Source organism: Haliotis cracherodii, unplaced genomic scaffold, assembly GCF_022045235.1.
Source record: "Haliotis cracherodii isolate W230 unplaced genomic scaffold, xgHalCrac1.p SCAF_3, whole genome shotgun sequence".
Taxonomy (NCBI): domain Eukaryota; kingdom Metazoa; phylum Mollusca; class Gastropoda; order Lepetellida; family Haliotidae; genus Haliotis; species Haliotis cracherodii.
In genome coordinates this window covers 57770763-57789487 of record NW_027266286.1, presented here as the reverse complement: position 1 = coordinate 57789487, position 18725 = coordinate 57770763, and the positions used below count along the sequence as shown (strand labels likewise).

The 18725-nt window shown below is 42.7% G+C and overlaps 38 non-coding genes across 38 annotated transcripts; 19 read left to right on the top strand and 19 right to left on the bottom strand.

Annotated features, from left to right (window-relative positions):
* The first annotated feature begins 112 nt into the window (after positions 1 to 112).
* Positions 113 to 184, top strand: Trnag-ucc (transfer RNA glycine (anticodon UCC)). The gene has a single exon. It is a non-coding gene; the product is annotated as a tRNA-Gly (tRNA).
* A 515-nt stretch (positions 185 to 699) lies between these two features.
* Trnag-gcc (transfer RNA glycine (anticodon GCC)) lies at positions 700 to 770 on the bottom strand. The gene has a single exon. It is a non-coding gene; the product is annotated as a tRNA-Gly (tRNA).
* A 329-nt stretch (positions 771 to 1099) lies between these two features.
* Positions 1100 to 1171, top strand: Trnag-ucc (transfer RNA glycine (anticodon UCC)). Its single transcript has one exon. It is a non-coding gene; the product is annotated as a tRNA-Gly (tRNA).
* A 515-nt stretch (positions 1172 to 1686) lies between these two features.
* On the bottom strand, positions 1687 to 1757 carry Trnag-gcc (transfer RNA glycine (anticodon GCC)). The gene has a single exon. It is a non-coding gene; the product is annotated as a tRNA-Gly (tRNA).
* Positions 1758 to 2086: 329 nt separating this feature from the next.
* Trnag-ucc (transfer RNA glycine (anticodon UCC)) lies at positions 2087 to 2158 on the top strand. The gene has a single exon. It is a non-coding gene; the product is annotated as a tRNA-Gly (tRNA).
* Positions 2159 to 2673: 515 nt separating this feature from the next.
* Trnag-gcc (transfer RNA glycine (anticodon GCC)) lies at positions 2674 to 2744 on the bottom strand. Its single transcript has one exon. It is a non-coding gene; the product is annotated as a tRNA-Gly (tRNA).
* Positions 2745 to 3073: 329 nt separating this feature from the next.
* Trnag-ucc (transfer RNA glycine (anticodon UCC)) lies at positions 3074 to 3145 on the top strand. Its single transcript has one exon. It is a non-coding gene; the product is annotated as a tRNA-Gly (tRNA).
* A 515-nt stretch (positions 3146 to 3660) lies between these two features.
* Trnag-gcc (transfer RNA glycine (anticodon GCC)) lies at positions 3661 to 3731 on the bottom strand. Its single transcript has one exon. It is a non-coding gene; the product is annotated as a tRNA-Gly (tRNA).
* A 329-nt stretch (positions 3732 to 4060) lies between these two features.
* Positions 4061 to 4132, top strand: Trnag-ucc (transfer RNA glycine (anticodon UCC)). Its single transcript has one exon. It is a non-coding gene; the product is annotated as a tRNA-Gly (tRNA).
* Positions 4133 to 4647: 515 nt separating this feature from the next.
* On the bottom strand, positions 4648 to 4718 carry Trnag-gcc (transfer RNA glycine (anticodon GCC)). The gene has a single exon. It is a non-coding gene; the product is annotated as a tRNA-Gly (tRNA).
* A 428-nt stretch (positions 4719 to 5146) lies between these two features.
* Positions 5147 to 5218, top strand: Trnag-ucc (transfer RNA glycine (anticodon UCC)). The gene has a single exon. It is a non-coding gene; the product is annotated as a tRNA-Gly (tRNA).
* A 515-nt stretch (positions 5219 to 5733) lies between these two features.
* On the bottom strand, positions 5734 to 5804 carry Trnag-gcc (transfer RNA glycine (anticodon GCC)). Its single transcript has one exon. It is a non-coding gene; the product is annotated as a tRNA-Gly (tRNA).
* Positions 5805 to 6133: 329 nt separating this feature from the next.
* Trnag-ucc (transfer RNA glycine (anticodon UCC)) lies at positions 6134 to 6205 on the top strand. Its single transcript has one exon. It is a non-coding gene; the product is annotated as a tRNA-Gly (tRNA).
* Positions 6206 to 6720: 515 nt separating this feature from the next.
* Positions 6721 to 6791, bottom strand: Trnag-gcc (transfer RNA glycine (anticodon GCC)). Its single transcript has one exon. It is a non-coding gene; the product is annotated as a tRNA-Gly (tRNA).
* Positions 6792 to 7120: 329 nt separating this feature from the next.
* Trnag-ucc (transfer RNA glycine (anticodon UCC)) lies at positions 7121 to 7192 on the top strand. The gene has a single exon. It is a non-coding gene; the product is annotated as a tRNA-Gly (tRNA).
* Positions 7193 to 7707: 515 nt separating this feature from the next.
* On the bottom strand, positions 7708 to 7778 carry Trnag-gcc (transfer RNA glycine (anticodon GCC)). Its single transcript has one exon. It is a non-coding gene; the product is annotated as a tRNA-Gly (tRNA).
* A 329-nt stretch (positions 7779 to 8107) lies between these two features.
* Trnag-ucc (transfer RNA glycine (anticodon UCC)) lies at positions 8108 to 8179 on the top strand. Its single transcript has one exon. It is a non-coding gene; the product is annotated as a tRNA-Gly (tRNA).
* Positions 8180 to 8694: 515 nt separating this feature from the next.
* On the bottom strand, positions 8695 to 8765 carry Trnag-gcc (transfer RNA glycine (anticodon GCC)). Its single transcript has one exon. It is a non-coding gene; the product is annotated as a tRNA-Gly (tRNA).
* A 329-nt stretch (positions 8766 to 9094) lies between these two features.
* Trnag-ucc (transfer RNA glycine (anticodon UCC)) lies at positions 9095 to 9166 on the top strand. Its single transcript has one exon. It is a non-coding gene; the product is annotated as a tRNA-Gly (tRNA).
* A 515-nt stretch (positions 9167 to 9681) lies between these two features.
* Trnag-gcc (transfer RNA glycine (anticodon GCC)) lies at positions 9682 to 9752 on the bottom strand. Its single transcript has one exon. It is a non-coding gene; the product is annotated as a tRNA-Gly (tRNA).
* A 329-nt stretch (positions 9753 to 10081) lies between these two features.
* Trnag-ucc (transfer RNA glycine (anticodon UCC)) lies at positions 10082 to 10153 on the top strand. Its single transcript has one exon. It is a non-coding gene; the product is annotated as a tRNA-Gly (tRNA).
* A 515-nt stretch (positions 10154 to 10668) lies between these two features.
* Positions 10669 to 10739, bottom strand: Trnag-gcc (transfer RNA glycine (anticodon GCC)). Its single transcript has one exon. It is a non-coding gene; the product is annotated as a tRNA-Gly (tRNA).
* A 329-nt stretch (positions 10740 to 11068) lies between these two features.
* Trnag-ucc (transfer RNA glycine (anticodon UCC)) lies at positions 11069 to 11140 on the top strand. Its single transcript has one exon. It is a non-coding gene; the product is annotated as a tRNA-Gly (tRNA).
* Positions 11141 to 11655: 515 nt separating this feature from the next.
* Trnag-gcc (transfer RNA glycine (anticodon GCC)) lies at positions 11656 to 11726 on the bottom strand. The gene has a single exon. It is a non-coding gene; the product is annotated as a tRNA-Gly (tRNA).
* Positions 11727 to 12055: 329 nt separating this feature from the next.
* On the top strand, positions 12056 to 12127 carry Trnag-ucc (transfer RNA glycine (anticodon UCC)). The gene has a single exon. It is a non-coding gene; the product is annotated as a tRNA-Gly (tRNA).
* A 515-nt stretch (positions 12128 to 12642) lies between these two features.
* On the bottom strand, positions 12643 to 12713 carry Trnag-gcc (transfer RNA glycine (anticodon GCC)). Its single transcript has one exon. It is a non-coding gene; the product is annotated as a tRNA-Gly (tRNA).
* A 329-nt stretch (positions 12714 to 13042) lies between these two features.
* Positions 13043 to 13114, top strand: Trnag-ucc (transfer RNA glycine (anticodon UCC)). Its single transcript has one exon. It is a non-coding gene; the product is annotated as a tRNA-Gly (tRNA).
* Positions 13115 to 13629: 515 nt separating this feature from the next.
* Positions 13630 to 13700, bottom strand: Trnag-gcc (transfer RNA glycine (anticodon GCC)). Its single transcript has one exon. It is a non-coding gene; the product is annotated as a tRNA-Gly (tRNA).
* Positions 13701 to 14029: 329 nt separating this feature from the next.
* Positions 14030 to 14101, top strand: Trnag-ucc (transfer RNA glycine (anticodon UCC)). Its single transcript has one exon. It is a non-coding gene; the product is annotated as a tRNA-Gly (tRNA).
* Positions 14102 to 14616: 515 nt separating this feature from the next.
* On the bottom strand, positions 14617 to 14687 carry Trnag-gcc (transfer RNA glycine (anticodon GCC)). The gene has a single exon. It is a non-coding gene; the product is annotated as a tRNA-Gly (tRNA).
* Positions 14688 to 15016: 329 nt separating this feature from the next.
* Positions 15017 to 15088, top strand: Trnag-ucc (transfer RNA glycine (anticodon UCC)). The gene has a single exon. It is a non-coding gene; the product is annotated as a tRNA-Gly (tRNA).
* Positions 15089 to 15603: 515 nt separating this feature from the next.
* On the bottom strand, positions 15604 to 15674 carry Trnag-gcc (transfer RNA glycine (anticodon GCC)). The gene has a single exon. It is a non-coding gene; the product is annotated as a tRNA-Gly (tRNA).
* Positions 15675 to 16003: 329 nt separating this feature from the next.
* Trnag-ucc (transfer RNA glycine (anticodon UCC)) lies at positions 16004 to 16075 on the top strand. Its single transcript has one exon. It is a non-coding gene; the product is annotated as a tRNA-Gly (tRNA).
* Positions 16076 to 16590: 515 nt separating this feature from the next.
* Positions 16591 to 16661, bottom strand: Trnag-gcc (transfer RNA glycine (anticodon GCC)). Its single transcript has one exon. It is a non-coding gene; the product is annotated as a tRNA-Gly (tRNA).
* Positions 16662 to 16990: 329 nt separating this feature from the next.
* On the top strand, positions 16991 to 17062 carry Trnag-ucc (transfer RNA glycine (anticodon UCC)). The gene has a single exon. It is a non-coding gene; the product is annotated as a tRNA-Gly (tRNA).
* A 515-nt stretch (positions 17063 to 17577) lies between these two features.
* Positions 17578 to 17648, bottom strand: Trnag-gcc (transfer RNA glycine (anticodon GCC)). Its single transcript has one exon. It is a non-coding gene; the product is annotated as a tRNA-Gly (tRNA).
* Positions 17649 to 17977: 329 nt separating this feature from the next.
* Trnag-ucc (transfer RNA glycine (anticodon UCC)) lies at positions 17978 to 18049 on the top strand. Its single transcript has one exon. It is a non-coding gene; the product is annotated as a tRNA-Gly (tRNA).
* Positions 18050 to 18446: 397 nt separating this feature from the next.
* Trnag-gcc (transfer RNA glycine (anticodon GCC)) lies at positions 18447 to 18517 on the bottom strand. The gene has a single exon. It is a non-coding gene; the product is annotated as a tRNA-Gly (tRNA).
* Between the last annotated feature and the right edge of the window lie 208 nt (positions 18518 to 18725).

The window sequence follows — 18725 nt, the reverse complement described above, 5'->3', positions numbered from 1 at the left end:
AAAAATGATTTTGCGACGTAAGCAATTTCGTTTAAAGGCGTGCCTCCAGGCATGGTCAATCAATCAGAGAAATTCATTAAGTTGTCTTTACCGGCTATGCACCACATGGACAGCGTCGGTGGTGTAAAGGTTAGCATGGTTGCCTTCCAAGCAGTCGATCCGGGTTCGATTCCCGGCCGACGCATCTTTTTATTTCAGTAGGGACTGGGATTGAGAAATGTAACTTCACAGTCCGTCGGTGAAAAGTACAAATGGCACCCTCCAATGATAAATACGCACTGTGTTGGTGTGTATACATTCTGTTGACACTTTCTATTTCTTTTCAATCACGCTATTAAATGAAATATTGTGAGTAATCGAACGTAGAACTAGCCCTATTATTGCTTAATTGATAGCCCGACACTGTCAATGTAGTTTGCAGATAAGCACCGATTCATGTACAGAACAATGCTAAAATTCACAGCACATCCCACCCTTAGAAGTCCTTCAAATAGAGTCATGTAAATGCATACGTATTATCATTCCAACAGGCAGATGACTATTTTGGGACCCGTTTGTGACCTCACAATGGCACGACGTCATAGAAACGTGACATCACTGACAACAATCGCATTGCGTCACAGACTGAACACAGCTTTCTGGAGACGCGCTTTTTGAGAGTGTCTATTCCTTTTGTTGGCAAGAGGCACAAAAACAATGTGCATCGACCGGGAATCGAACCCGGGTCACCCGCGTGGCAGGCGAGTATTCTACCACTAGACCACCGATGCTTCACACTCACCGCCTCGTTTCTAAGCTTCTCACTCCTTAGGCAAGAAAGAAGCTGAAAAGAAGGAAGTATTCAAGTGACGTATACATTTGCTCCATATGGATGCAACTGCAGTGTCATATGCATTTAAATAGAATTATTTTTTTCCACTACACTGTACATTGCAGACCCGTGGCGCATATCAAGTCAAGAATACATTTAAACATTTTTTTTATAGTAAAAATGATTTTGCGACGTAAGCAATTTCGTTTAAAGGCGTGCCTCCAGGCATGGTCAATCAATCAGAGAAATTCATTAAGTTGTCTTTACCGGCTATGCACCACATGGACAGCGTCGGTGGTGTAAAGGTTAGCATGGTTGCCTTCCAAGCAGTCGATCCGGGTTCGATTCCCGGCCGACGCATCTTTTTATTTCAGTAGGGACTGGGATTGAGAAATGTAACTTCACAGTCCGTCGGTGAAAAGTACAAATGGCACCCTCCAATGATAAATACGCACCGTGTTGGTGTGTATACATTCTGTTGACACTTTCTATTTCTTTTCAATCACGCTATTAAATGAAATATTGTGAGTAATCGAACGTAGAACTAGCCCTATTATTGCTTAATTGATAGCCCGACACTGTCAATGTAGTTTACAGATAAGCACCGATTCATGTACAGAACAATGCTAAAATTCACAGCACATCCCACCCTTAGAAGTCCTTCAAATAGAGTCATGTAAATGCATACGTATTATCATTCCAACAGGCAGATGACTATTTTGGGACCCGTTTGTGACCTCACAATGGCACGACGTCATAGAAACGTGACATCACTGACAACAATCGCATTGCGTCACAGACTGAACACAGCTTTCTGGAGACGCGCTTTTTGAGAGTGTCTATTCCTTTTGTTGGCAAGAGGCACAAAAACAATGTGCATCGACCGGGAATCGAACCCGGGTCACCCGCGTGGCAGGCGAGTATTCTACCACTAGACCACCGATGCTTCACACTCACCGCCTCGTTTCTAAGCTTCTCACTCCTTAGGCAAGAAAGAAGCTGAAAAGAAGGAAGTATTCAAGTGACGTATACATTTGCTCCATATGGATGCAACTGCAGTGTCATATGCATTTAAATAGAATTATTTTTTTCCACTACACTGTACATTGCAGACCCGTGGCGCATATCAAGTCAAGAATACATTTAAACATTTTTTTTATAGTAAAAATGATTTTGCGACGTAAGCAATTTCGTTTAAAGGCGTGCCTCCAGGCATGGTCAATCAATCAGAGAAATTCATTAAGTTGTCTTTACCGGCTATGCACCACATGGACAGCGTCGGTGGTGTAAAGGTTAGCATGGTTGCCTTCCAAGCAGTCGATCCGGGTTCGATTCCCGGCCGACGCATCTTTTTATTTCAGTAGGGACTGGGATTGAGAAATGTAACTTCACAGTCCGTCGGTGAAAAGTACAAATGGCACCCTCCAATGATAAATACGCACCGTGTTGGTGTGTATACATTCTGTTGACACTTTCTATTTCTTTTCAATCACGCTATTAAATGAAATATTGTGAGTAATCGAACGTAGAACTAGCCCTATTATTGCTTAATTGATAGCCCGACACTGTCAATGTAGTTTGCAGATAAGCACCGATTCATGTACAGAACAATGCTAAAATTCACAGCACATCCCACCCTTAGAAGTCCTTCAAATAGAGTCATGTAAATGCATACGTATTATCATTCCAACAGGCAGATGACTATTTTGGGACCCGTTTGTGACCTCACAATGGCACGACGTCATAGAAACGTGACATCACTGACAACAATCGCATTGCGTCACAGACTGAACACAGCTTTCTGGAGACGCGCTTTTTGAGAGTGTCTATTCCTTTTGTTGGCAAGAGGCACAAAAACAATGTGCATCGACCGGGAATCGAACCCGGGTCACCCGCGTGGCAGGCGAGTATTCTACCACTAGACCACCGATGCTTCACACTCACCGCCTCGTTTCTAAGCTTCTCACTCCTTAGGCAAGAAAGAAGCTGAAAAGAAGGAAGTATTCAAGTGACGTATACATTTGCTCCATATGGATGCAACTGCAGTGTCATATGCATTTAAATAGAATTATTTTTTTCCACTACACTGTACATTGCAGACCCGTGGCGCATATCAAGTCAAGAATACATTTAAACATTTTTTTTATAGTAAAAATGATTTTGCGACGTAAGCAATTTCGTTTAAAGGCGTGCCTCCAGGCATGGTCAATCAATCAGAGAAATTCATTAAGTTGTCTTTACCGGCTATGCACCACATGGACAGCGTCGGTGGTGTAAAGGTTAGCATGGTTGCCTTCCAAGCAGTCGATCCGGGTTCGATTCCCGGCCGACGCATCTTTTTATTTCAGTAGGGACTGGGATTGAGAAATGTAACTTCACAGTCCGTCGGTGAAAAGTACAAATGGCACCCTCCAATGATAAATACGCACCGTGTTGGTGTGTATACATTCTGTTGACACTTTCTATTTCTTTTCAATCACGCTATTAAATGAAATATTGTGAGTAATCGAACGTAGAACTAGCCCTATTATTGCTTAATTGATAGCCCGACACTGTCAATGTAGTTTGCAGATAAGCACCGATTCATGTACAGAACAATGCTAAAATTCACAGCACATCCCACCCTTAGAAGTCCTTCAAATAGAGTCATGTAAATGCATACGTATTATCATTCCAACAGGCAGATGACTATTTTGGGACCCGTTTGTGACCTCACAATGGCACGACGTCATAGAAACGTGACATCACTGACAACAATCGCATTGCGTCACAGACTGAACACAGCTTTCTGGAGACGCGCTTTTTGAGAGTGTCTATTCCTTTTGTTGGCAAGAGGCACAAAAACAATGTGCATCGACCGGGAATCGAACCCGGGTCACCCGCGTGGCAGGCGAGTATTCTACCACTAGACCACCGATGCTTCACACTCACCGCCTCGTTTCTAAGCTTCTCACTCCTTAGGCAAGAAAGAAGCTGAAAAGAAGGAAGTATTCAAGTGACGTATACATTTGCTCCATATGGATGCAACTGCAGTGTCATATGCATTTAAATAGAATTATTTTTTTCCACTACACTGTACATTGCAGACCCGTGGCGCATATCAAGTCAAGAATACATTTAAACATTTTTTTTATAGTAAAAATGATTTTGCGACGTAAGCAATTTCGTTTAAAGGCGTGCCTCCAGGCATGGTCAATCAATCAGAGAAATTCATTAAGTTGTCTTTACCGGCTATGCACCACATGGACAGCGTCGGTGGTGTAAAGGTTAGCATGGTTGCCTTCCAAGCAGTCGATCCGGGTTCGATTCCCGGCCGACGCATCTTTTTATTTCAGTAGGGACTGGGATTGAGAAATGTAACTTCACAGTCCGTCGGTGAAAAGTACAAATGGCACCCTCCAATGATAAATACGCACCATGTTGGTGTGTATACATTCTGTTGACACTTTCTATTTCTTTTCAATCACGCTATTAAATGAAATATTGTGAGTAATCGAACGTAGAACTAGCCCTATTATTGCTTAATTGATAGCCCGACACTGTCAATGTAGTTTGCAGATAAGCACCGATTCATGTACAGAACAATGCTAAAATTCACAGCACATCCCACCCTTAGAAGTCCTTCAAATAGAGTCATGTAAATGCATACGTATTATCATTCCAACAGGCAGATGACTATTTTGGGACCCGTTTGTGACCTCACAATGGCACGACGTCATAGAAACGTGACATCACTGACAACAATCGCATTGCGTCACAGACTGAACACAGCTTTCTGGAGACGCGCTTTTTGAGAGTGTCTATTCCTTTTGTTGGCAAGAGGCACAAAAACAATGTGCATCGACCGGGAATCGAACCCGGGTCACCCGCGTGGCAGGCGAGTATTCTACCACTAGACCACCGATGCTTCACACTCACCGCCTCGTTTCTAAGCTTCTCACTCCTTAGGCAAGAAAGAAGCTGAAAAGAAGGAAGTATTCAAGTGACGTATACATTTGCTCCATATGGATGCAACTGCAGTGTCATATGCATTTAAATAGAATTATTTTTTTCCACTACACTGTACATTGCAGACCCGTGGCGCATATCAAGTCAAGAATACATTTAAACATTTTTTTTATAGTAAAAATGATTTTGCGAATTATTTTTTTCCACTACACTGTACATTGCAGACCCGTGGCGCATATCAAGTCAAGAATACATTTAAACATTTTTTTTATAGTAAAAATGATTTTGCGACGTAAGCAATTTCGTTTAAAGGCGTGCCTCCAGGCATGGTCAATCAATCAGAGAAATTCATTAAGTTGTCTTTACCGGCTATGCACCACATGGACAGCGTCGGTGGTGTAAAGGTTAGCATGGTTGCCTTCCAAGCAGTCGATCCGGGTTCGATTCCCGGCCGACGCATCTTTTTATTTCAGTAGGGACTGGGATTGAGAAATGTAACTTCACAGTCCGTCGGTGAAAAGTACAAATGGCACCCTCCAATGATAAATACGCACCGTGTTGGTGTGTATACATTCTGTTGACACTTTCTATTTCTTTTCAATCACGCTATTAAATGAAATATTGTGAGTAATCGAACGTAGAACTAGCCCTATTATTGCTTAATTGATAGCCCGACACTGTCAATGTAGTTTGCAGATAAGCACCGATTCATGTACAGAACAATGCTAAAATTCACAGCACATCCCACCCTTAGAAGTCCTTCAAATAGAGTCATGTAAATGCATACGTATTATCATTCCAACAGGCAGATGACTATTTTGGGACCCGTTTGTGACCTCACAATGGCACGACGTCATAGAAACGTGACATCACTGACAACAATCGCATTGCGTCACAGACTGAACACAGCTTTCTGGAGACGCGCTTTTTGAGAGTGTCTATTCCTTTTGTTGGCAAGAGGCACAAAAACAATGTGCATCGACCGGGAATCGAACCCGGGTCACCCGCGTGGCAGGCGAGTATTCTACCACTAGACCACCGATGCTTCACACTCACCGCCTCGTTTCTAAGCTTCTCACTCCTTAGGCAAGAAAGAAGCTGAAAAGAAGGAAGTATTCAAGTGACGTATACATTTGCTCCATATGGATGCAACTGCAGTGTCATATGCATTTAAATAGAATTATTTTTTTCCACTACACTGTACATTGCAGACCCGTGGCGCATATCAAGTCAAGAATACATTTAAACATTTTTTTTATAGTAAAAATGATTTTGCGACGTAAGCAATTTCGTTTAAAGGCGTGCCTCCAGGCATGGTCAATCAATCAGAGAAATTCATTAAGTTGTCTTTACCGGCTATGCACCACATGGACAGCGTCGGTGGTGTAAAGGTTAGCATGGTTGCCTTCCAAGCAGTCGATCCGGGTTCGATTCCCGGCCGACGCATCTTTTTATTTCAGTAGGGACTGGGATTGAGAAATGTAACTTCACAGTCCGTCGGTGAAAAGTACAAATGGCACCCTCCAATGATAAATACGCACCGTGTTGGTGTGTATACATTCTGTTGACACTTTCTATTTCTTTTCAATCACGCTATTAAATGAAATATTGTGAGTAATCGAACGTAGAACTAGCCCTATTATTGCTTAATTGATAGCCCGACACTGTCAATGTAGTTTGCAGATAAGCACCGATTCATGTACAGAACAATGCTAAAATTCACAGCACATCCCACCCTTAGAAGTCCTTCAAATAGAGTCATGTAAATGCATACGTATTATCATTCCAACAGGCAGATGACTATTTTGGGACCCGTTTGTGACCTCACAATGGCACGACGTCATAGAAACGTGACATCACTGACAACAATCGCATTGCGTCACAGACTGAACACAGCTTTCTGGAGACGCGCTTTTTGAGAGTGTCTATTCCTTTTGTTGGCAAGAGGCACAAAAACAATGTGCATCGACCGGGAATCGAACCCGGGTCACCCGCGTGGCAGGCGAGTATTCTACCACTAGACCACCGATGCTTCACACTCACCGCCTCGTTTCTAAGCTCCTCACTCCTTAGGCAAGAAAGAAGCTGAAAAGAAGGAAGTATTCAAGTGACGTATACATTTGCTCCATATGGATGCAACTGCAGTGTCATATGCATTTAAATAGAATTATTTTTTTCCACTACACTGTACATTGCAGACCCGTGGCGCATATCAAGTCAAGAATACATTTAAACATTTTTTTTATAGTAAAAATGATTTTGCGACGTAAGCAATTTCGTTTAAAGGCGTGCCTCCAGGCATGGTCAATCAATCAGAGAAATTCATTAAGTTGTCTTTACCGGCTATGCACCACATGGACAGCGTCGGTGGTGTAAAGGTTAGCATGGTTGCCTTCCAAGCAGTCGATCCGGGTTCGATTCCCGGCCGACGCATCTTTTTATTTCAGTAGGGACTGGGATTGAGAAATGTAACTTCACAGTCCGTCGGTGAAAAGTACAAATGGCACCCTCCAATGATAAATACGCACCGTGTTGGTGTGTATACATTCTGTTGACACTTTCTATTTCTTTTCAATCACGCTATTAAATGAAATATTGTGAGTAATCGAACGTAGAACTAGCCCTATTATTGCTTAATTGATAGCCCGACACTGTCAATGTAGTTTGCAGATAAGCACCGATTCATGTACAGAACAATGCTAAAATTCACAGCACATCCCACCCTTAGAAGTCCTTCAAATAGAGTCATGTAAATGCATACGTATTATCATTCCAACAGGCAGATGACTATTTTGGGACCCGTTTGTGACCTCACAATGGCACGACGTCATAGAAACGTGACATCACTGACAACAATCGCATTGCGTCACAGACTGAACACAGCTTTCTGGAGACGCGCTTTTTGAGAGTGTCTATTCCTTTTGTTGGCAAGAGGCACAAAAACAATGTGCATCGACCGGGAATCGAACCCGGGTCACCCGCGTGGCAGGCGAGTATTCTACCACTAGACCACCGATGCTTCACACTCACCGCCTCGTTTCTAAGCTTCTCACTCCTTAGGCAAGAAAGAAGCTGAAAAGAAGGAAGTATTCAAGTGACGTATACATTTGCTCCATATGGATGCAACTGCAGTGTCATATGCATTTAAATAGAATTATTTTTTTCCACTACACTGTACATTGCAGACCCGTGGCGCATATCAAGTCAAGAATACATTTAAACATTTTTTTTATAGTAAAAATGATTTTGCGACGTAAGCAATTTCGTTTAAAGGCGTGCCTCCAGGCATGGTCAATCAATCAGAGAAATTCATTAAGTTGTCTTTACCGGCTATGCACCACATGGACAGCGTCGGTGGTGTAAAGGTTAGCATGGTTGCCTTCCAAGCAGTCGATCCGGGTTCGATTCCCGGCCGACGCATCTTTTTATTTCAGTAGGGACTGGGATTGAGAAATGTAACTTCACAGTCCGTCGGTGAAAAGTACAAATGGCACCCTCCAATGATAAATACGCACCGTGTTGGTGTGTATACATTCTGTTGACACTTTCTATTTCTTTTCAATCACGCTATTAAATGAAATATTGTGAGTAATCGAACGTAGAACTAGCCCTATTATTGCTTAATTGATAGCCCGACACTGTCAATGTAGTTTGCAGATAAGCACCGATTCATGTACAGAACAATGCTAAAATTCACAGCACATCCCACCCTTAGAAGTCCTTCAAATAGAGTCATGTAAATGCATACGTATTATCATTCCAACAGGCAGATGACTATTTTGGGACCCGTTTGTGACCTCACAATGGCACGACGTCATAGAAACGTGACATCACTGACAACAATCGCATTGCGTCACAGACTGAACACAGCTTTCTGGAGACGCGCTTTTTGAGAGTGTCTATTCCTTTTGTTGGCAAGAGGCACAAAAACAATGTGCATCGACCGGGAATCGAACCCGGGTCACCCGCGTGGCAGGCGAGTATTCTACCACTAGACCACCGATGCTTCACACTCACCGCCTCGTTTCTAAGCTTCTCACTCCTTAGGCAAGAAAGAAGCTGAAAAGAAGGAAGTATTCAAGTGACGTATACATTTGCTCCATATGGATGCAACTGCAGTGTCATATGCATTTAAATAGAATTATTTTTTTCCACTACACTGTACATTGCAGACCCGTGGCGCATATCAAGTCAAGAATACATTTAAACATTTTTTTTATAGTAAAAATGATTTTGCGACGTAAGCAATTTCGTTTAAAGGCGTGCCTCCAGGCATGGTCAATCAATCAGAGAAATTCATTAAGTTGTCTTTACCGGCTATGCACCACATGGACAGCGTCGGTGGTGTAAAGGTTAGCATGGTTGCCTTCCAAGCAGTCGATCCGGGTTCGATTCCCGGCCGACGCATCTTTTTATTTCAGTAGGGACTGGGATTGAGAAATGTAACTTCACAGTCCGTCGGTGAAAAGTACAAATGGCACCCTCCAATGATAAATACGCACCGTGTTGGTGTGTATACATTCTGTTGACACTTTCTATTTCTTTTCAATCACGCTATTAAATGAAATATTGTGAGTAATCGAACGTAGAACTAGCCCTATTATTGCTTAATTGATAGCCCGACACTGTCAATGTAGTTTGCAGATAAGCACCGATTCATGTACAGAACAATGCTAAAATTCACAGCACATCCCACCCTTAGAAGTCCTTCAAATAGAGTCATGTAAATGCATACGTATTATCATTCCAACAGGCAGATGACTATTTTGGGACCCGTTTGTGACCTCACAATGGCACGACGTCATAGAAACGTGACATCACTGACAACAATCGCATTGCGTCACAGACTGAACACAGCTTTCTGGAGACGCGCTTTTTGAGAGTGTCTATTCCTTTTGTTGGCAAGAGGCACAAAAACAATGTGCATCGACCGGGAATCGAACCCGGGTCACCCGCGTGGCAGGCGAGTATTCTACCACTAGACCACCGATGCTTCACACTCACCGCCTCGTTTCTAAGCTCCTCACTCCTTAGGCAAGAAAGAAGCTGAAAAGAAGGAAGTATTCAAGTGACGTATACATTTGCTCCATATGGATGCAACTGCAGTGTCATATGCATTTAAATAGAATTATTTTTTTCCACTACACTGTACATTGCAGACCCGTGGCGCATATCAAGTCAAGAATACATTTAAACATTTTTTTTATAGTAAAAATGATTTTGCGACGTAAGCAATTTCGTTTAAAGGCGTGCCTCCAGGCATGGTCAATCAATCAGAGAAATTCATTAAGTTGTCTTTACCGGCTATGCACCACATGGACAGCGTCGGTGGTGTAAAGGTTAGCATGGTTGCCTTCCAAGCAGTCGATCCGGGTTCGATTCCCGGCCGACGCATCTTTTTATTTCAGTAGGGACTGGGATTGAGAAATGTAACTTCACAGTCCGTCGGTGAAAAGTACAAATGGCACCCTCCAATGATAAATACGCACCGTGTTGGTGTGTATACATTCTGTTGACACTTTCTATTTCTTTTCAATCACGCTATTAAATGAAATATTGTGAGTAATCGAACGTAGAACTAGCCCTATTATTGCTTAATTGATAGCCCGACACTGTCAATGTAGTTTGCAGATAAGCACCGATTCATGTACAGAACAATGCTAAAATTCACAGCACATCCCACCCTTAGAAGTCCTTCAAATAGAGTCATGTAAATGCATACGTATTATCATTCCAACAGGCAGATGACTATTTTGGGACCCGTTTGTGACCTCACAATGGCACGACGTCATAGAAACGTGACATCACTGACAACAATCGCATTGCGTCACAGACTGAACACAGCTTTCTGGAGACGCGCTTTTTGAGAGTGTCTATTCCTTTTGTTGGCAAGAGGCACAAAAACAATGTGCATCGACCGGGAATCGAACCCGGGTCACCCGCGTGGCAGGCGAGTATTCTACCACTAGACCACCGATGCTTCACACTCACCGCCTCGTTTCTAAGCTTCTCACTCCTTAGGCAAGAAAGAAGCTGAAAAGAAGGAAGTATTCAAGTGACGTATACATTTGCTCCATATGGATGCAACTGCAGTGTCATATGCATTTAAATAGAATTATTTTTTTCCACTACACTGTACATTGCAGACCCGTGGCGCATATCAAGTCAAGAATACATTTAAACATTTTTTTTATAGTAAAAATGATTTTGCGACGTAAGCAATTTCGTTTAAAGGCGTGCCTCCAGGCATGGTCAATCAATCAGAGAAATTCATTAAGTTGTCTTTACCGGCTATGCACCACATGGACAGCGTCGGTGGTGTAAAGGTTAGCATGGTTGCCTTCCAAGCAGTCGATCCGGGTTCGATTCCCGGCCGACGCATCTTTTTATTTCAGTAGGGACTGGGATTGAGAAATGTAACTTCACAGTCCGTCGGTGAAAAGTACAAATGGCACCCTCCAATGATAAATACGCACCGTGTTGGTGTGTATACATTCTGTTGACACTTTCTATTTCTTTTCAATCACGCTATTAAATGAAATATTGTGAGTAATCGAACGTAGAACTAGCCCTATTATTGCTTAATTGATAGCCCGACACTGTCAATGTAGTTTGCAGATAAGCACCGATTCATGTACAGAACAATGCTAAAATTCACAGCACATCCCACCCTTAGAAGTCCTTCAAATAGAGTCATGTAAATGCATACGTATTATCATTCCAACAGGCAGATGACTATTTTGGGACCCGTTTGTGACCTCACAATGGCACGACGTCATAGAAACGTGACATCACTGACAACAATCGCATTGCGTCACAGACTGAACACAGCTTTCTGGAGACGCGCTTTTTGAGAGTGTCTATTCCTTTTGTTGGCAAGAGGCACAAAAACAATGTGCATCGACCGGGAATCGAACCCGGGTCACCCCCGTGGCAGGCGAGTATTCTACCACTAGACCACCGATGCTTCACACTCACCGCCTCGTTTCTAAGCTCCTCACTCCTTAGGCAAGAAAGAAGCTGAAAAGAAGGAAGTATTCAAGTGACGTATACATTTGCTCCATATGGATGCAACTGCAGTGTCATATGCATTTAAATAGAATTATTTTTTTCCACTACACTGTACATTGCAGACCCGTGGCGCATATCAAGTCAAGAATACATTTAAACATTTTTTTTATAGTAAAAATGATTTTGCGACGTAAGCAATTTCGTTTAAAGGCGTGCCTCCAGGCATGGTCAATCAATCAGAGAAATTCATTAAGTTGTCTTTACCGGCTATGCACCACATGGACAGCGTCGGTGGTGTAAAGGTTAGCATGGTTGCCTTCCAAGCAGTCGATCCGGGTTCGATTCCCGGCCGACGCATCTTTTTATTTCAGTAGGGACTGGGATTGAGAAATGTAACTTCACAGTCCGTCGGTGAAAAGTACAAATGGCACCCTCCAATGATAAATACGCACCGTGTTGGTGTGTATACATTCTGTTGACACTTTCTATTTCTTTTCAATCACGCTATTAAATGAAATATTGTGAGTAATCGAACGTAGAACTAGCCCTATTATTGCTTAATTGATAGCCCGACACTGTCAATGTAGTTTGCAGATAAGCACCGATTCATGTACAGAACAATGCTAAAATTCACAGCACATCCCACCCTTAGAAGTCCTTCAAATAGAGTCATGTAAATGCATACGTATTATCATTCCAACAGGCAGATGACTATTTTGGGACCCGTTTGTGACCTCACAATGGCACGACGTCATAGAAACGTGACATCACTGACAACAATCGCATTGCGTCACAGACTGAACACAGCTTTCTGGAGACGCGCTTTTTGAGAGTGTCTATTCCTTTTGTTGGCAAGAGGCACAAAAACAATGTGCATCGACCGGGAATCGAACCCGGGTCACCCGCGTGGCAGGCGAGTATTCTACCACTAGACCACCGATGCTTCACACTCACCGCCTCGTTTCTAAGCTTCTCACTCCTTAGGCAAGAAAGAAGCTGAAAAGAAGGAAGTATTCAAGTGACGTATACATTTGCTCCATATGGATGCAACTGCAGTGTCATATGCATTTAAATAGAATTATTTTTTTCCACTACACTGTACATTGCAGACCCGTGGCGCATATCAAGTCAAGAATACATTTAAACATTTTTTTTATAGTAAAAATGATTTTGCGACGTAAGCAATTTCGTTTAAAGGCGTGCCTCCAGGCATGGTCAATCAATCAGAGAAATTCATTAAGTTGTCTTTACCGGCTATGCACCACATGGACAGCGTCGGTGGTGTAAAGGTTAGCATGGTTGCCTTCCAAGCAGTCGATCCGGGTTCGATTCCCGGCCGACGCATCTTTTTATTTCAGTAGGGACTGGGATTGAGAAATGTAACTTCACAGTCCGTCGGTGAAAAGTACAAATGGCACCCTCCAATGATAAATACGCACCGTGTTGGTGTGTATACATTCTGTTGACACTTTCTATTTCTTTTCAATCACGCTATTAAATGAAATATTGTGAGTAATCGAACGTAGAACTAGCCCTATTATTGCTTAATTGATAGCCCGACACTGTCAATGTAGTTTGCAGATAAGCACCGATTCATGTACAGAACAATGCTAAAATTCACAGCACATCCCACCCTTAGAAGTCCTTCAAATAGAGTCATGTAAATGCATACGTATTATCATTCCAACAGGCAGATGACTATTTTGGGACCCGTTTGTGACCTCACAATGGCACGACGTCATAGAAACGTGACATCACTGACAACAATCGCATTGCGTCACAGACTGAACACAGCTTTCTGGAGACGCGCTTTTTGAGAGTGTCTATTCCTTTTGTTGGCAAGAGGCACAAAAACAATGTGCATCGACCGGGAATCGAACCCGGGTCACCCGCGTGGCAGGCGAGTATTCTACCACTAGACCACCGATGCTTCACACTCACCGCCTCGTTTCTAAGCTTCTCACTCCTTAGGCAAGAAAGAAGCTGAAAAGAAGGAAGTATTCAAGTGACGTATACATTTGCTCCATATGGATGCAACTGCAGTGTCATATGCATTTAAATAGAATTATTTTTTTCCACTACACTGTACATTGCAGACCCGTGGCGCATATCAAGTCAAGAATACATTTAAACATTTTTTTTATAGTAAAAATGATTTTGCGACGTAAGCAATTTCGTTTAAAGGCGTGCCTCCAGGCATGGTCAATCAATCAGAGAAATTCATTAAGTTGTCTTTACCGGCTATGCACCACATGGACAGCGTCGGTGGTGTAAAGGTTAGCATGGTTGCCTTCCAAGCAGTCGATCCGGGTTCGATTCCCGGCCGACGCATCTTTTTATTTCAGTAGGGACTGGGATTGAGAAATGTAACTTCACAGTCCGTCGGTGAAAAGTACAAATGGCACCCTCCAATGATAAATACGCACCGTGTTGGTGTGTATACATTCTGTTGACACTTTCTATTTCTTTTCAATCACGCTATTAAATGAAATATTGTGAGTAATCGAACGTAGAACTAGCCCTATTATTGCTTAATTGATAGCCCGACACTGTCAATGTAGTTTGCAGATAAGCACCGATTCATGTACAGAACAATGCTAAAATTCACAGCACATCCCACCCTTAGAAGTCCTTCAAATAGAGTCATGTAAATGCATACGTATTATCATTCCAACAGGCAGATGACTATTTTGGGACCCGTTTGTGACCTCACAATGGCACGACGTCATAGAAACGTGACATCACTGACAACAATCGCATTGCGTCACAGACTGAACACAGCTTTCTGGAGACGCGCTTTTTGAGAGTGTCTATTCCTTTTGTTGGCAAGAGGCACAAAAACAATGTGCATCGACCGGGAATCGAACCCGGGTCACCCGCGTGGCAGGCGAGTATTCTACCACTAGACCACCGATGCTTCACACTCACCGCCTCGTTTCTAAGCTTCTCACTCCTTAGGCAAGAAAGAAGCTGAAAAGAAGGAAGTATTCAAGTGACGTATACATTTGCTCCATATGGATGCAACTGCAGTGTCATATGCATTTAAATAGAATTATTTTTTTCCACTACACTGTACATTGCAGACCCGTGGCGCATATCAAGTCAAGAATACATTTAAACATTTTTTTTATAGTAAAAATGATTTTGCGACGTAAGCAATTTCGTTTAAAGGCGTGCCTCCAGGCATGGTCAATCAATCAGAGAAATTCATTAAGTTGTCTTTACCGGCTATGCACCACATGGACAGCGTCGGTGGTGTAAAGGTTAGCATGGTTGCCTTCCAAGCAGTCGATCCGGGTTCGATTCCCGGCCGACGCATCTTTTTATTTCAGTAGGGACTGGGATTGAGAAATGTAACTTCACAGTCCGTCGTTGAAAAGTACAAATGGCACCCTCCAATGATAAATACGCACCGTGTTGGTGTGTATACATTCTGTTGACACTTTCTATTTCTTTTCAATCACGCTATTAAATGAAATATTGTGAGTAATCGAACGTAGAACTAGCCATATTATTGCTTAATTGATAGCCCGACACTGTCAATGTAGTTTGCAGATAAGCACCGATTCATGTACAGAACAATGCTAAAATTCACAGCACATCCCACCCTTAGAAGTCCTTCAAATAGAGTCATGTAAATGCATACGTATTATCATTCCAACAGGCAGATGACTATTTTGGGACCCGTTTGTGACCTCACAATGGCACGACGTCATAGAAACGTGACATCACTGACAACAATCGCATTGCGTCACAGACTGAACACAGCTTTCTGGAGACGCGCTTTTTGAGAGTGTCTATTCCTTTTGTTGGCAAGAGGCACAAAAACAATGTGCATCGACCGGGAATCGAACCCGGGTCACCCGCGTGGCAGGCGAGTATTCTACCACTAGACCACCGATGCTTCACACTCACCGCCTCGTTTCTAAGCTTCTCACTCCTTAGGCAAGAAAGAAGCTGAAAAGAAGGAAGTATTCAAGTGACGTATACATTTGCTCCATATGGATGCAACTGCAGTGTCATATGCATTTAAATAGAATTATTTTTTTCCACTACACTGTACATTGCAGACCCGTGGCGCATATCAAGTCAAGAATACATTTAAACATTTTTTTTATAGTAAAAATGATTTTGCGACGTAAGCAATTTCGTTTAAAGGCGTGCCTCCAGGCATGGTCAATCAATCAGAGAAATTCATTAAGTTGTCTTTACCGGCTATGCACCACATGGACAGCGTCGGTGGTGTAAAGGTTAGCATGGTTGCCTTCCAAGCAGTCGATCCGGGTTCGATTCCCGGCCGACGCATCTTTTTATTTCAGTAGGGACTGGGATTGAGAAATGTAACTTCACAGTCCGTCGGTGAAAAGTACAAATGGCACCCTCCAATGATAAATACGCACCGTGTTGGTGTGTATACATTCTGTTGACACTTTCTATTTCTTTTCAATCACGCTATTAAATGAAATATTGTGAGTAATCGAACGTAGAACTAGCCATATTATTGCTTAATTGATAGCCCGACACTGTCAATGTAGTTTGCAGATAAGCACCGATTCATGTACAGAACAATGCTAAAATTCACAGCACATCCCACCCTTAGAAGTCCTTCAAATAGAGTCATGTAAATGCATACGTATTATCATTCCAACAGGCAGATGACTATTTTGGGACCCGTTTGTGACCTCACAATGGCACGACGTCATAGAAACGTGACATCACTGACAACAATCGCATTGCGTCACAGACTGAACACAGCTTTCTGGAGACGCGCTTTTTGAGAGTGTCTATTCCTTTTGTTGGCAAGAGGCACAAAAACAATGTGCATCGACCGGGAATCGAACCCGGGTCACCCGCGTGGCAGGCGAGTATTCTACCACTAGACCACCGATGCTTCACACTCACCGCCTCGTTTCTAAGCTTCTCACTCCTTAGGCAAGAAAGAAGCTGAAAAGAAGGAAGTATTCAAGTGACGTATACATTTGCTCCATATGGATGCAACTGCAGTGTCATATGCATTTAAATAGAATTATTTTTTTCCACTACACTGTACATTGCAGACCCGTGGCGCATATCAAGTCAAGAATACATTTAAACATTTTTTTTATAGTAAAAATGATTTTGCGACGTAAGCAATTTCGTTTAAAGGCGTGCCTCCAGGCATGGTCAATCAATCAGAGAAATTCATTAAGTTGTCTTTACCGGCTATGCACCACATGGACAGCGTCGGTGGTGTAAAGGTTAGCATGGTTGCCTTCCAAGCAGTCGATCCGGGTTCGATTCCCGGCCGACGCATCTTTTTATTTCAGTAGGGACTGGGATTGAGAAATGTAACTTCACAGTCCGTCGGTGAAAAGTACAAATGGCACCCTCCAATGATAAATACGCACCGTGTTGGTGTGTATACATTCTGTTGACACTTTCTATTTCTTTTCAATCACGCTATTAAATGAAATATTGTGAGTAATCGAACGTAGAACTAGCCATATTATTGCTTAATTGATAGCCCGACACTGTCAATGTAGTTTGCAGATAAGCACCGATTCATGTACAGAACAATGCTAAAATTCACAGCACATCCCACCCTTAGAAGTCCTTCAAATAGAGTCATGTAAATGCATACGTATTATCATTCCAACAGGCAGATGACTATTTTGGGACCCGTTTGTGACCTCACAATGGCACGACGTCATAGAAACGTGACATCACTGACAACAATCGCATTGCGTCACAGACTGAACACAGCTTTCTGGAGACGCGCTTTTTGAGAGTGTCTATTCCTTTTGTTGGCAAGAGGCACAAAAACAATGTGCATCGACCGGGAATCGAACCCGGGTCACCCGCGTGGCAGGCGAGTATTCTACCACTAGACCACCGATGCTTCACACTCACCGCCTCGTTTCTAAGCTTCTCACTCCTTAGGCAAGAAAGAAGCTGAAAAGAAGGAAGTATTCAAGTGACGTATACATTTGCTCCATATGGATGCAACTGCAGTGTCATATGCATTTAAATAGAATTATTTTTTTCCACTACACTGTACATTGCAGACCCGTGGCGCATATCAAGTCAAGAATACATTTAAACATTTTTTTTATAGTAAAAATGATTTTGCGACGTAAGCAATTTCGTTTAAAGGCGTGCCTCCAGGCATGGTCAATCAATCAGAGAAATTCATTAAGTTGTCTTTACCGGCTATGCACCACATGGACAGCGTCGGTGGTGTAAAGGTTAGCATGGTTGCCTTCCAAGCAGTCGATCCGGGTTCGATTCCCGGCCGACGCATCTTTTTATTTCAGTAGGGACTGGGATTGAGAAATGTAACTTCACAGTCCGTCGGTGAAAAGTACAAATGGCACCCTCCAATGATAAATACGCACCGTGTTGGTGTGTATACATTCTGTTGACACTTTCTATTTCTTTTCAATCACGCTATTAAATGAAATATTGTGAGTAATCGAACGTAGAACTAGCCCTATTATTGCTTAATTGATAGCCCGACACTGTCAATGTAGTTTGCAGATAAGCACCGATTCATGTACAGAACAATGCTAAAATTCACAGCACATCCCACCCTTAGAAGTCCTTCAAATAGAGTCATGTAAATGCATACGTATTATCATTCCAACAGGCAGATGACTATTTTGGGACCCGTTTGTGACCTCACAATGGCACGACAATGTGCATCGACCGGGAATCGAACCCGGGTCACCCGCGTGGCAGGCGAGTATTCTACCACTAGACCACCGATGCTTCACACTCACCGCCTCGTTTCTAAGCTTCTCACTCCTTAGGCAAGAAAGAAGCTGAAAAGAAGGAAGTATTCAAGTGACGTATACATTTGCTCCATATGGATGCAACTGCAGTGTCATATGCATTTAAATAGAATTATTTTTTTCCACTACACTGTACATTGCAGACCCGTGGCGCATATCAAGTCAAGAATACATTTAAACATTTT